Raw genomic sequence first — 12,160 nt, 5'->3', positions numbered from 1 at the left:
ACGTAATAAGTATGAACGATGTTAACTATACATACAACAACTTAATGGGAAACTCCGAAAGCAACCAAATCAATTACAAGCGATATTTAAAGCACTTGTTAACAGAAAATATTGAGGACATAGTGTTTTCAAGACCTCCATCAAGAACAGAATCAGAAAGAATTTGTACAACCCAGACGCAATCAAAAGCAATCGAGTTGAACTTTCAAAAATGATGTCGCTACAATATTCGAGTGCGCAAAACTAGTGCGTGAACAACTTCTCAAACAACAACCATGGCAATTTAATGGCAGTTATGACGGATTTGTTGTACCAAAGTTGTTGCAGTCACTCATCAGATGGTTGATAATTGGTCCAAGAAAAAGCATTGACACTTCAAACAGAAGAGCATCTTCGATCGACAACTGTGTTAGTAACATATGTCAAGTCATTATTAATTGTTTGAAAACAAATAGGCAAAGCAACCACAAGCCAAAAATAGGAACCAGTGATGGAGGATTCAGAAATAATTGTGAAACACCCTTCACGGTCGGATTAGGTCTTCATATCTATAAAGAGACTAGGAGTAAAAAGATGTTGTGAAAATTGAAACAGAATTAGCTAATGCAGTTTCAGAGAAAATGAAAGAAAATGACGGGATATATGTTCCCCCCAAATATCAAAAAAGGAGTGCCAATTCACTTTGCAGTTGATAATACTGATTTCAAAAATGACACTCCAGATGGTAAAAATGAATTTCATGGAACTGGTCAAATACTTTTTCAAAAGGGTATAAAGAGTATCGAACATCTTGAAATTCCACGGCAAAATGTCAATGTTGATCAAAGAAAGCAACACTACCAATTGAGTGGCTCAACATGTAGCAGGATAGCTTCTAACGTCAATAAATTGCTTTGTACCATGGATGACTTCGATGTCAACTTCCGACAATCCGTTGGCATTTATTCTCCAAATTCCAGTGTGATGCTGATATGTTGCAACCAACATTAGCTGCATTGAAGTACAAAATATTCAGGTGTCACTTCATTTCAATGGTTTTACGAAGCTCGCATATCCTCATTCAACAACTTCCAAATGCAGTCAATTATGGTTGGGATACAGATGAAGTCGATAACTTATCCCCCATAATGACTGATGAACTTCCTGCACCGTTGGCACTTATCGAGTTAAGTTCTTGTAATTGCAAAACAAGTTGCATATCCAACCGATGTAAATGCCGTAAAAATGGTTTTTTGTGCACTGACATGTGTAAATGTACGACGTGTCAAAACAGTGGTGGCGCAAGCGATGAATCCGAGTCAGATGAATATAGTTCTAGTGATGATGAGTGAATGAAACATTGTACAAGCATTGCTGAAGTTGTTTTTTGTCATTATTTTCAGCAATTTTTTTAACTTTGTGAAATTGCCAGAAAGAAAGTAAACAACTAAACACGTGCTTTGGTCTGTAAATTACTGGTCTGTAAATTATCCCTTGAAGTGATTTGAACAAAAAATTTTGATCAAACAGAAAGACATTAGGGTGACCCAATACCATACTAAAATTCAACAAAAAAACTTCGCTATTGAGCAGGTTATAGTCATTTTTGTGCTGGGTCAGTAAATTACCGGTCTGTAATTTGTACAAAGTTTGAATAGTAATATCTTTCGAACGTTACTTTTTGAAGACATGGTTCTTACATTTTTTTTGATCCACTCGATCTCCTCTTTCCAACGATATATAATATGACATATAAATGTGAAATTATTTTTTTGCTGACTGTAAAAGTGATGACGTCATCTAATTTGGTCCGATGGGACAAAAAATTTTGCCACCCATATTTTTTTGGTAATTTGGGACCTAAGGAACAACTTTAAATCAAAAAATCACTTTTAACACACATGTGCACACGAAGCTTTATATCAGAACATAGCAGCCCTCACTACATGGATACTAAAACCAAACGGCTTAAGTTTGTCGTGCCCGTCAAAGATGCCACAAAAAATCTGGCCCAGGAATGCAATAATTTCTTCTTCTTAATCTTTTCTTTTTCTTGAAGAAACACCTACAGGGTCTAATTCTCTCAGAATTTCCATCACAGTTGTTCTATTTACAGCAACTCCATATGATTTAATTATTGGTTAGTAGGGTTCTTGTTCTACCACTACTGCTAGCATGACTTGTGTTAGCTACACAAGACAGCGAAGACCTTGTGGCTGATGGTGTTATTGTAGTTGCTGTCAGGGACGAGCAGGACATTAGATTTTCAAGCTCCTCTTTAACAATTTCACGTACCACAGACTTCATGCTCATGCTTGCTTGACGACGGTTGAAAAATATGACACATGGCGAGGGGACTGGTCCCGTGTAATAAACCTCACAAAAGGTTAAAACTACGGACCAATGATGTAAAATTGCGGACCAGATTTCAGAATTCAAGTTGTAAAGAGCCACATGCAGAGAAGTGTTAAGTGCAGAAGAGAAGTGTCAAAATACTGAAGGGAAGTGTCAAAATACAGAAGAGAAGTGTTTCGTTATATAGAAGAGAAGTGTTTTTGATTTAGAAGAGAAGTGAGCCATAGGGGCCATCGTAGGATTCGATTATGAATGTAATTCGAATCTGAAATGTAAAAAACAAAAATGTTGTGTTGTTGTCGAACGAAGGTGTAAGTTAGAAATGTTTCTAACGTACGATGATTTAACATCACAAAGAGAACTGATTGGAAATGTTTCAGGTAATTGTATGCATCTTCAATTCGTTCTTTCAGAGCTAAATTCTCCTTAAATATTAAGTTTGTTGTTGTGTCTTGAGTCGAAAACTATTTTCTTTAAGCACTTATTTTGTAAGTACATTCTCCGAAAATGGGTCAGAAGTTTAGAACATCCTAAAAATATGTCTAAGCTTAATAGTTTGTTTTAAATATGAACATTTGTATGACGCACAAAATTGATTAGAAGTTTACTTTTTTTATTGTATATCAAACGAACTTAACTTTTTTTTGTCCAAGCAACAGGCCGTTACATGTAGTAGAATTTCTATTAGCTAGCTATAGTAACTTATAACATGCTTTATTTTATTAAGGCATTAAATGTTTTCAGGCCATAATCATGTCAAGAACATATTGAGAAAAATAAGGATAGCATTTGTCAAAGAAGTTCAGAACATCGAGGCATGTATATCCTAGAAAAGAAATTACATAAACTGTAAAAAGTAATTTTTCTGTTGTTACTGATTTTAACACTACAGACCGTGATTCAAACTTAAATCATTGTTTACATCTGTTACGTTGCCGTTTGAAATATATTCGATTCTTAAATTCGAAAACGCTGCATTGTTATCTTCTTTGATTTTATGCGTGATTTTCTAGATTATAAGTTTGGGTCTGTTCTTCGAATTTTTCGGTAGATATACAATTTGCCAAATGATTCAAGTTTTTATACTTCTCTCTTTTGTGTTTTAACTATTAATTTCTATATTTTGAGTTCTGGAATGGCAAAGCAAGTATATAGTTTTAGCGTATATCGCTTTTTATAAACGGTTGTTAGACACCTTTGATTTTGTTATTTGTGTCGCCTACCAGCCGAATTTCACACACCAAGAAAAAGCAGAATGGCTCGTCAACTTCGACCGCATCATTGGAAACGCTACTCTCGACAGGTCAGGAAATGTGGTGATAACAGGTGACTTCAGTATTAGCTTTTGCAGAACTCTCAAATTAAAGGCTCTTACCTTGAAACCCTTCGATCGTTCGACCTCACTCAGCATGTCAACTCTCTATCACGAAAAGGATTATCCCTAATCGATCACATCTCGACCAACTCCTCTTGCAAAGTAAAATTCTGTGAAGTCCTTCCAACACCAGAAATCTGCAACCACGATGCTGTATTCGCTTGGATCAATACTCGTGTAGCCAGATTTGAACCACGGTACAAGATCATTCGTGACATGAGAAATTTTGACCTGTCGGCGTATGTTACTGACACCGCAACCATCCCTTTCAATGTCTTTATGCAACTGATTGTACCGATGACAGCCTAAGCACACTCAACCATCTGCTTTTTGAGTGCATGGAACGTTACGCACCGTTGAAGAGAATCAATGTCAACCGTCCTCCGGCATCCTGGATGAAAGACTTAAAAATCACCGACCTACAACAAACTTGTCACGAAAAGCGTACTTTAGCCCACCAGACTCAGTTAAATGCCAACTGGAATGAATTTCGAAACTATACGTTCTTCGCTATCTTCGTGGCATAGCAACATTTCGTTTGCGGAAGCAACTGGCAGAAGCCCTTTTAAGTTCGAAATTCGCTATTGCTGTTCATTGTTTTAGAACCTGCCACTATTCCAACTGAAAAAACTTGATAAACTATTATGCAAAATTGCGTCTTTTGTAACGCTGAGATATTCCACGCTCGAGGATGTAATACAACTTGGTTGGCTACCGATCCAGCAACAAATACACTTTAAATTTTTAAAACTTGCCCACAAATCGATTCAGCAGGATAAGTTTCCATCGTATTTGAAAGGTTTCAAGTTGAGAATTGCTGGACGTGGAACTCGTAATGTTGACGAAGTTAGTATGAAATCAATGTGTCGGAGAAATTGTTTCTTGGCAAGGCAAGTCGCCTTCTAAATGATCTTCCTAAAGCTATCAGGGAAGAAATTGATTACAAAAAATTTTGTACTTTTTTGAAAAAATATTTATTAGACCATAGTCTTGCGATTTTTATTATGCAACATACCTAGTTTTTTTTTTTTTTTTTTAATCGACAATTTCTCAATATAACTTAACATCTATTGACTAACTTAACATGTATTGACCGATTGATAACCAATCCATTACATCCAATACTTTATGCTTTAATTGATTCCTTCTGCTCTACTTAGTCTCAATTTTTGTTCATTTGCTCGATTGTTTTTGTTATTTCTTAAGCCCGTCGATTAATAAATATATTTAATGTATGTATATTTTTATATTATATATTTTAGTGCATTATTTTCATTTTCATATGTTCTGGTCTTAATTCTCCGTCAGAATCTATTATATCGATGTCTTTCAATCCTTCACCACTTTGACCCCTGCTAATCTTGTCTACAGTTTACAGTGTTTTTTTTTATAGAATAACTTATTTCTTTATTTAATTATTATTACTATTTTAATAGGACGAATAGCCATTGTAAAATATGGAAGTGCCTGAAAGACAGTTAATAAAAATAAAATAAAATAATAAAAAATTGTTGGACATTTTCCATCTTTATTTTACAATTTTATTTATTTACTTATTTTTTTGTTGCACATGCGTATATTTTTAGACGTTTTGTTTCAGCAGTTATACACATAGAATAATGCAGATTGTGAGCAACCTCGATCCCAATGTATTTTTTTTATCTTTCTGCCATCCCGTTATAAAAGAGACAAAGAGCCTTGGGTCAAGGTTGAAATGTGAGTTTTGAAAATTCAAATAGCTGTGTTGTATGTTTTTGTTTGGTATCCCTTACATCGGTTGAATGAGAGATCCAATAGATTCTTCCACGGGAATTCAGATAACTGTTAATTTCTTATATTTTGTGTAAAACTTTGAAAGGGTTGCTGTATGCAATAGACTGATTATCTGATTTTGGTCAGGGGCGGATACAGGTTTAAAAAGTCCTTAGTCAAACTTTTTCGTGAAGCCAAAAATTTTTTGTCGCAAATGCCCGAATTATCATTTTTTTAATGTATACTTACCAGACATTTCATAAGAATAAATTGAAAGAAAAAACAACATAAATCTAGCTACTTTTTCAAAGCAGCTGGTATTCCAAAATAATGTTTTTTGAAAACTTGAAGGGTTACATTAATAACCCATAAAAATCTTCTTTCTTCTTTCTTGCGCATCACGTAATGTAGAAAACCATGGACAAACTGAATCTAACATGAAATAGGTCAAATTGAGCAAATTGTCAAAACCGGCCAATGGAATAATGAATGAATCTATCAAATCTGACATCTAAACATCAGTATACCGGGTTGACATGATAACAAAGAATTATATAAAAACAAATTTAAAAAATGAATGTGCAAGAACTATTTCAGTAAAATATATAAAAAAAACAAAGGATATGGCATATAAAAAACAAGGCTCAAAAAGTAAATTTATAAACTGAAAGGACTCTTGCTAAAAAGCAGCATTAACATATAAATCAGGGGTTGTGCTCAAAGCATTTTAATAAATGTATGTTATAAAATAGGAGTTAGGACTTCAGAAAATCCAAAGTTGAGAAACTTTTAGGGTGAACCTAAGATGTTAAGTGTATAATTACCAACTTAAAAGTAAGACTTATTAAAAGATGAGTAAGTAGAGGTAAGTATGGGTAAGTAAGGATAAAGTAAATTGTTTAAATATGTATTAAGTTTTAAGTGAATTTAAATTAACTGTAATCTTCTAGGATCTCGGGCAAAAATATTAAGTACATCATCTACCTTTGGAATAATTTCTTGATGAATGTACATTAAAGAAAGGCCATTAAGACGATCTTCTGTCATGGTACTACGGCAATAATCTTTTAATCGTCTTAATGATGAAAAACTTCTTTCACATTCACATGAAGTAATAGGGATAGTAGCAAGAATGCGAATAGCAACATTTATATTAGTAAATAGAGACAGGTTTATTGACTTTAAAGTTTGAGCAATGGTTTCAGGTCTTGTACCCTGATAATCCAAAGCAAACTTTTCCCACAGCTTTAACTCAGACTCTAGAGCAAGAGGATTTGGCATGTCAGATTTGTAAAAATCTACAAACCTTTTAAATTTGCTCTTCCAATCTTTGTTGGAGTAAACCATTGAAACTACTTTGGCTGGTACAATGCACAATCCATTATACACTACAAAGTTTTCAAAATCAAACCTCGAGTTAAGTTCACTGTTTAAATGGTCCAAGATTGGTATGGTTAAGGCTTTTTTATAATAATCCTTTGGACTGATAGCAGGTTGGTTGTCCCTTAATGTTTGCCTTCTGATAACCCGTTTCATTTTCTCCTCAACTCCTACACTTTCCGCAACATCTAATGCCTCCTTGTACCATGAGTTGTGAAAAAAATCTACATTGTTCCTGCAACTCATAGTTGTATTTTTCAAATTAGTAATGTATTGAACATTATCTGTAATATCAATACTTCTATCTTGAAGCAAAGTTGTAACACCATGTGTTAGTGCCAAAACATTTCTGGTCACAACAACAGATACAATGAACTCAAAGGTAGAAATTTCATTAAAAAAAGAGTGTGCTTTGGTGGCAGTTTCATTATTGACAATTTTATTTAAATTAACATCATATCATCAAGGGTCACATAAATTGCAACATAAAGTTCTTGAAAAACTTCCATGCCATCAATACGCTCAATCCACCGTGTTCGGCAGACATCTTTAAGTTTAGACTTATCAGAATTAGGACAATATTGAATGACATTTTTTTCAAGGAGCTGTTGCCTTTTTTGTGAAAAGTTAAAGAAGTAGGAAATTTCTTTAATTTTGTTCATAGCATTTCTTACCAGCGTGATGGAACAAGATTTAGCAACACAAAGGTTTAAACGGTGGCTATGACAATGAACATAAATAGCCTTTTTGTTAACTGATAGAAGACGAGCTGATAAACCATTTAAATGTCCAGCAACATTACCAGCCCCATCATAACCCTGGCCCCTGCAATTACTGAAATCTAGATTTAAATTTTGCAGAGCAGACAACATAAGCTGGGCTAAATCTGCACCAGTTAAACCCTCTTTACAATGAAGAAATTTAAGAAAATCTTCCTTGATATTTCTACTTGAATCAACATAACGGATTACTAAAGAAAGTTGTTCCTTATTAGAACAATCTAAAAGTTCATCAGCCAGGACAGAGAAAAATCTATTCTTTCTAATTTCAGAAACAATTTTATTAGTTATTACCTCACCACAACAATTTAATAAATCATTTTGAGTGGTTTTGGAAATATATGTTGCGTTTTTAGGGCATTTTGATAAATGCTCTTTCAAATCAGTATCACCACCTCGAACTCGAAAATTCAGCAATTCTACAAAATTGCCAGTTCTCCCTACTGAATATTCCCCTGGAACTGGATGATACTTAGCATCATCACGATGTCCTCTTAGTGCAATACCTTGCCGCCCACACAATATGATGGCATCTGTAATGGGAATCAGTTTTTTTCTTTTTTCTAATACAACAGTTTTCCTTTGGTTGTCAATTAAGACATCAATTGCTTTGAATTTACCTTCAACAGCATTTATCAGTGAGGTAAAAGCAACTATGGTATCACTATGTATTCCATTGGGAACATTTTCATGGCGCTTGAAAGCAGCACATGCATCAGGCCAATATGGTAATGGCTCACGTAACAGTTTCTTTATTTTATATGCCTTGGTTGGAAATCTGTCTCCAAATAAAACACAAGGAAGACAGTATGCACCATCTTGGCTTGGAGAATAACATAGCCAACTAAACGACTTAAGCCATTCCCGACGAAAACTTCTAGATTTTTCTTTAGGAAAAACAAAATTGTCACCACATTTGTGAACATTTTTTATCAAATTATATAATTCTTCTGGCCTAAGACCTTTACATTTGTCCCTATATCCAGCAACATCCCACTCATTTATTGAAGAAGTGACAAGAGATGAGCAACCTGCTTTTGATGATGATTCTGAGAAAAATGAAGGAAATAATAAAGGCTTTTGGGACAAAAAGGATACAGGGGAAGAAAGATTAGCAGGGGAAGTAAAAGTAGAAGAATTTTTTCCAAAAACTTGGCTGGCATTGGAAGTAGAAATGGAAACCGTTAAACTATTTTTAGAATTATACGTAGATGAACTTTTTATTGAATCAGTACTATTTATTTTAGTTATCAGCAAGCTGTTTTGTCTGGACATACTTTTTACTTTAGGTAATACAAGCTTATCGCTGCATTTATCAGTCCAAAATGATAGCTTTGCTTGTACTTTATCACTAGCAAAACCCACAGTTTTAATTTTTTTTACAAGTTTTTTTTCATTGGAAAAGGATTTACGCTTACTACTATGATTTAACAAACGTATACAGGGAACAAAATGGTTTGGTTTATAATTTTCACCTGGTCTGGATACATAACCATGCATAACATAACAAAGCTCTATGTCAGAAGCTATGTTTTCATTGGGGATTCGAGGTTGAACTTTCTCCGCAAACAATAACTTATAACATGTTTCGCCGCATTCGGGGTATGCTACATTTATATTGTGATTAATGACAGTAGAAAGGGCAAGTATGTCAAGAAGACCTGCCCATCTGCCGTTTTTGCAATTATACAGAGCTTCAAATTGCACAATTCTGTAAGTGAAGAACCATGGGGGTAATCTTTATCAGATATAGCCAGGGACATATCAAATACTTGCTTGAAATTCTTAAAAAGTTGGTTATTATTTAGTTGTCCTTGTTCAAAAATTGAGTATAGAAGGGGATGCGTAGAATAAAATTCAGCATGAATAAACAACTCTAAAGAAGTAAGTAACCTTAAATCATGGCACAATGAATTGTCACCTGACAACATTAATGATACCGAGCTGTATAAGCAGTTTCCACTTGCTTCAGAGCTAAAACAAGAAAAACAAAGCCAATCTGAGTCTTGTGCCTAGCTATTAATACATTCACAAACATAACAACACAACTCAGCTACCATTTATATATTTGTTTATGACACGTCTTGAAAAATTAAATTATTCTGAGAATAAAACAAAGGAATATTTAATAAAAACAATTAAGGTCAGCCATATTAAATCTTTGGCTTTAGTTTCAGTTTATGACTGAAAATTGCATTGTTATAGCTGAACAAAAACTAAATTGTAAACTTCACAGTCTATTAACAAAAACAAAGCTTTAGGGATCAGAAAAAAGTTTAAACAAACCTACCTCAAAGCAATGAGTGTTTCCGAGTTGTTTTGAACAAACTTTGTAGGAAAGTCCAAAGGAGCTAACCTATATTTTAATACACTTCCATTCTCCAGCAGCTGCGGAAAATTTATTGTAGGTAATTTTGACAAATCACCAATGCGGGAGTTAAAAATTTCTTTCATTACATCGACATTTCTACTTAAAAAAGCACTAGTCACCTTATCAGACATGGTTTTTAAAGCCATGTTTAACAAGAAAGAACCTTTTTTCACAGGGGTAATCGAATCCAGCGGACTGCTAAGTCACTAGACTGGTAATTCGAGTTATATCGTTAAGGGCGGCTACCTTTTTTTTCACTCAAAAATCGTGCCGCACAAACTATATATGTCACTAGTCTATGTTACAGGTTTGCTCAACTCTGTAGATTTGTATGACTTTTACCGCCGTAAGAAACACTACCGCTTAACAGACCACAGACTATATTCGTCAAAACAATCACGCACCATGCAAATTAAAACAGATACAACGCACAGACGTGGCTCTGCGGCACCCTGAGCCGTTGGTCCCCTATTTTATATCAACTCCCGCTCGTCGGCGCACGTTATTTACATAAAAAGAACTTTACGCACTACTATGCCCCTCTCGATTGACATCGTCCGTTATACAGGTAGACAATTTACCTTCGTCACTTGACGTCTTTGACGTGGTATGTATCCGCCCCTGTTGGTATGACGTGTTACAAACTGTACAGTGTGGAAATTTTGTAATAACTTTATTTGTATAACTGGGCAAAATATGTTGGATTTTTTAAATGTCTGATATACTTTTTTCCCTGTTGTACTTCTGCCATGGCAAAGCAAGTATAAATTTTAGCAGATTTCGCTTCTTAAGTAACGGTTGTTAGACACCTTTTGATTTTGTTGGACATAATGCATTTTGCATTTTTTGTTGTTGTTGTTGTTGCACCTGCTTATATTTCAACGTTTTGGTTTCAACGGGTATTCTTCCACGGGAATTCGGCTAGTCTCTTTAATAATAGCCGTTGTCTGTCTGTCTCTGCGCGGACCCCCCGCTGAGTTAGAAAATGATGTTACGGAGACACGAATATCAAATGCGATATATTTTATCCACTTTGTTGCGATGGGTAAATATAAAGGACGGGCGAACCCGTGGATTTTTTCACGGGCAACGACTAGTATATATATACTAGCCGGGAAACCCGGGGTCGACGCCGGGATGTGCCACAAGTAACTGTTGTTGAACGCCCTAAGGAGCGCTTAAAAAGAACTGCAAACTGTGTGACACAGTCAGGTGGAGCGCTTTAGTACAGGTATGCAGTATGTTGTAAATCAAGTGAAGTGCACACAAAATTATAGTGTTGCGACTGTAACATATTTTTTAAAAAATAACTTTCCTGCAACAAAGGCTGAAATAAAAACACAGTTTACAACCGTTTTGACTCTGTCATAGCAAAAACAATCGGTCAATATTATTTTATTGTTCGGAATAAGTTTTTGTAAAAGTGACACCGGAGTGAGCGCTTAGTTTAGTTAAACGATGTTACACAGGTGTATAGGGATAATACTCTTTTGAAAAAAACTTTCTTGCAGACTCTATTTAAATGAAAACACAAGAAACAGTCCTTCGCTTCTTGCACAGGGCTAAGCGGTTAGTCCAGGTAAACATTGTTGGACATTCGTACAGGCGTGATTCCCAAGAAAGTTTAAAAATTAATTGTCACAGTGGGCTGACCCGCATAGGCGTAACAGCCTTTCCAAAAAACAAGCTATTGTTAACACTGAGCTGACCGCTTAGTACAGTTAAACAGATGTGAACAGTACCCTTCTCCAAAAAAACTTTGTCACAACTTTGGTTTAAATGACAACACAGGAAACAGCCTGTAGTTACCCCTCCAGCTAAAGCAATTGCTCAGCCATTTTATTTGCAAAAAATTTTTTAAGAAACATAATTAAAGATGTAGCTACCTAGCTGAACTGTATTTAGCATAAGATTTATTGCTGAGAATATTGCGATATTGATAGCCAAACTGAATTTTTATACTCTCACTTTTTAGGTAAATATATGAAATAGCTAAATGGCTATATCCTTGACATAAAAATAAATGTTGGGTTGGAGAAAAACCTCTTATACCAAACAAAATTAGTAAAAAGTAAGGCTATTAGCTAGCTAGCCTTCAAAATATTCGTTCCTAGCCAAAAATCCTAAAACTGGGGCGTTTAAGATCTGTACGTAGCTAAAAAACGTGAC

Source organism: Hydractinia symbiolongicarpus, chromosome 11 (assembly GCF_029227915.1).
Source record: "Hydractinia symbiolongicarpus strain clone_291-10 chromosome 11, HSymV2.1, whole genome shotgun sequence".
Taxonomy (NCBI): Eukaryota; Metazoa; Cnidaria; class Hydrozoa; order Anthoathecata; family Hydractiniidae; genus Hydractinia; species Hydractinia symbiolongicarpus.
The sequence above is the reverse complement of the archived record's forward strand: the minus strand, read 5'-3'. Positions refer to the sequence as shown.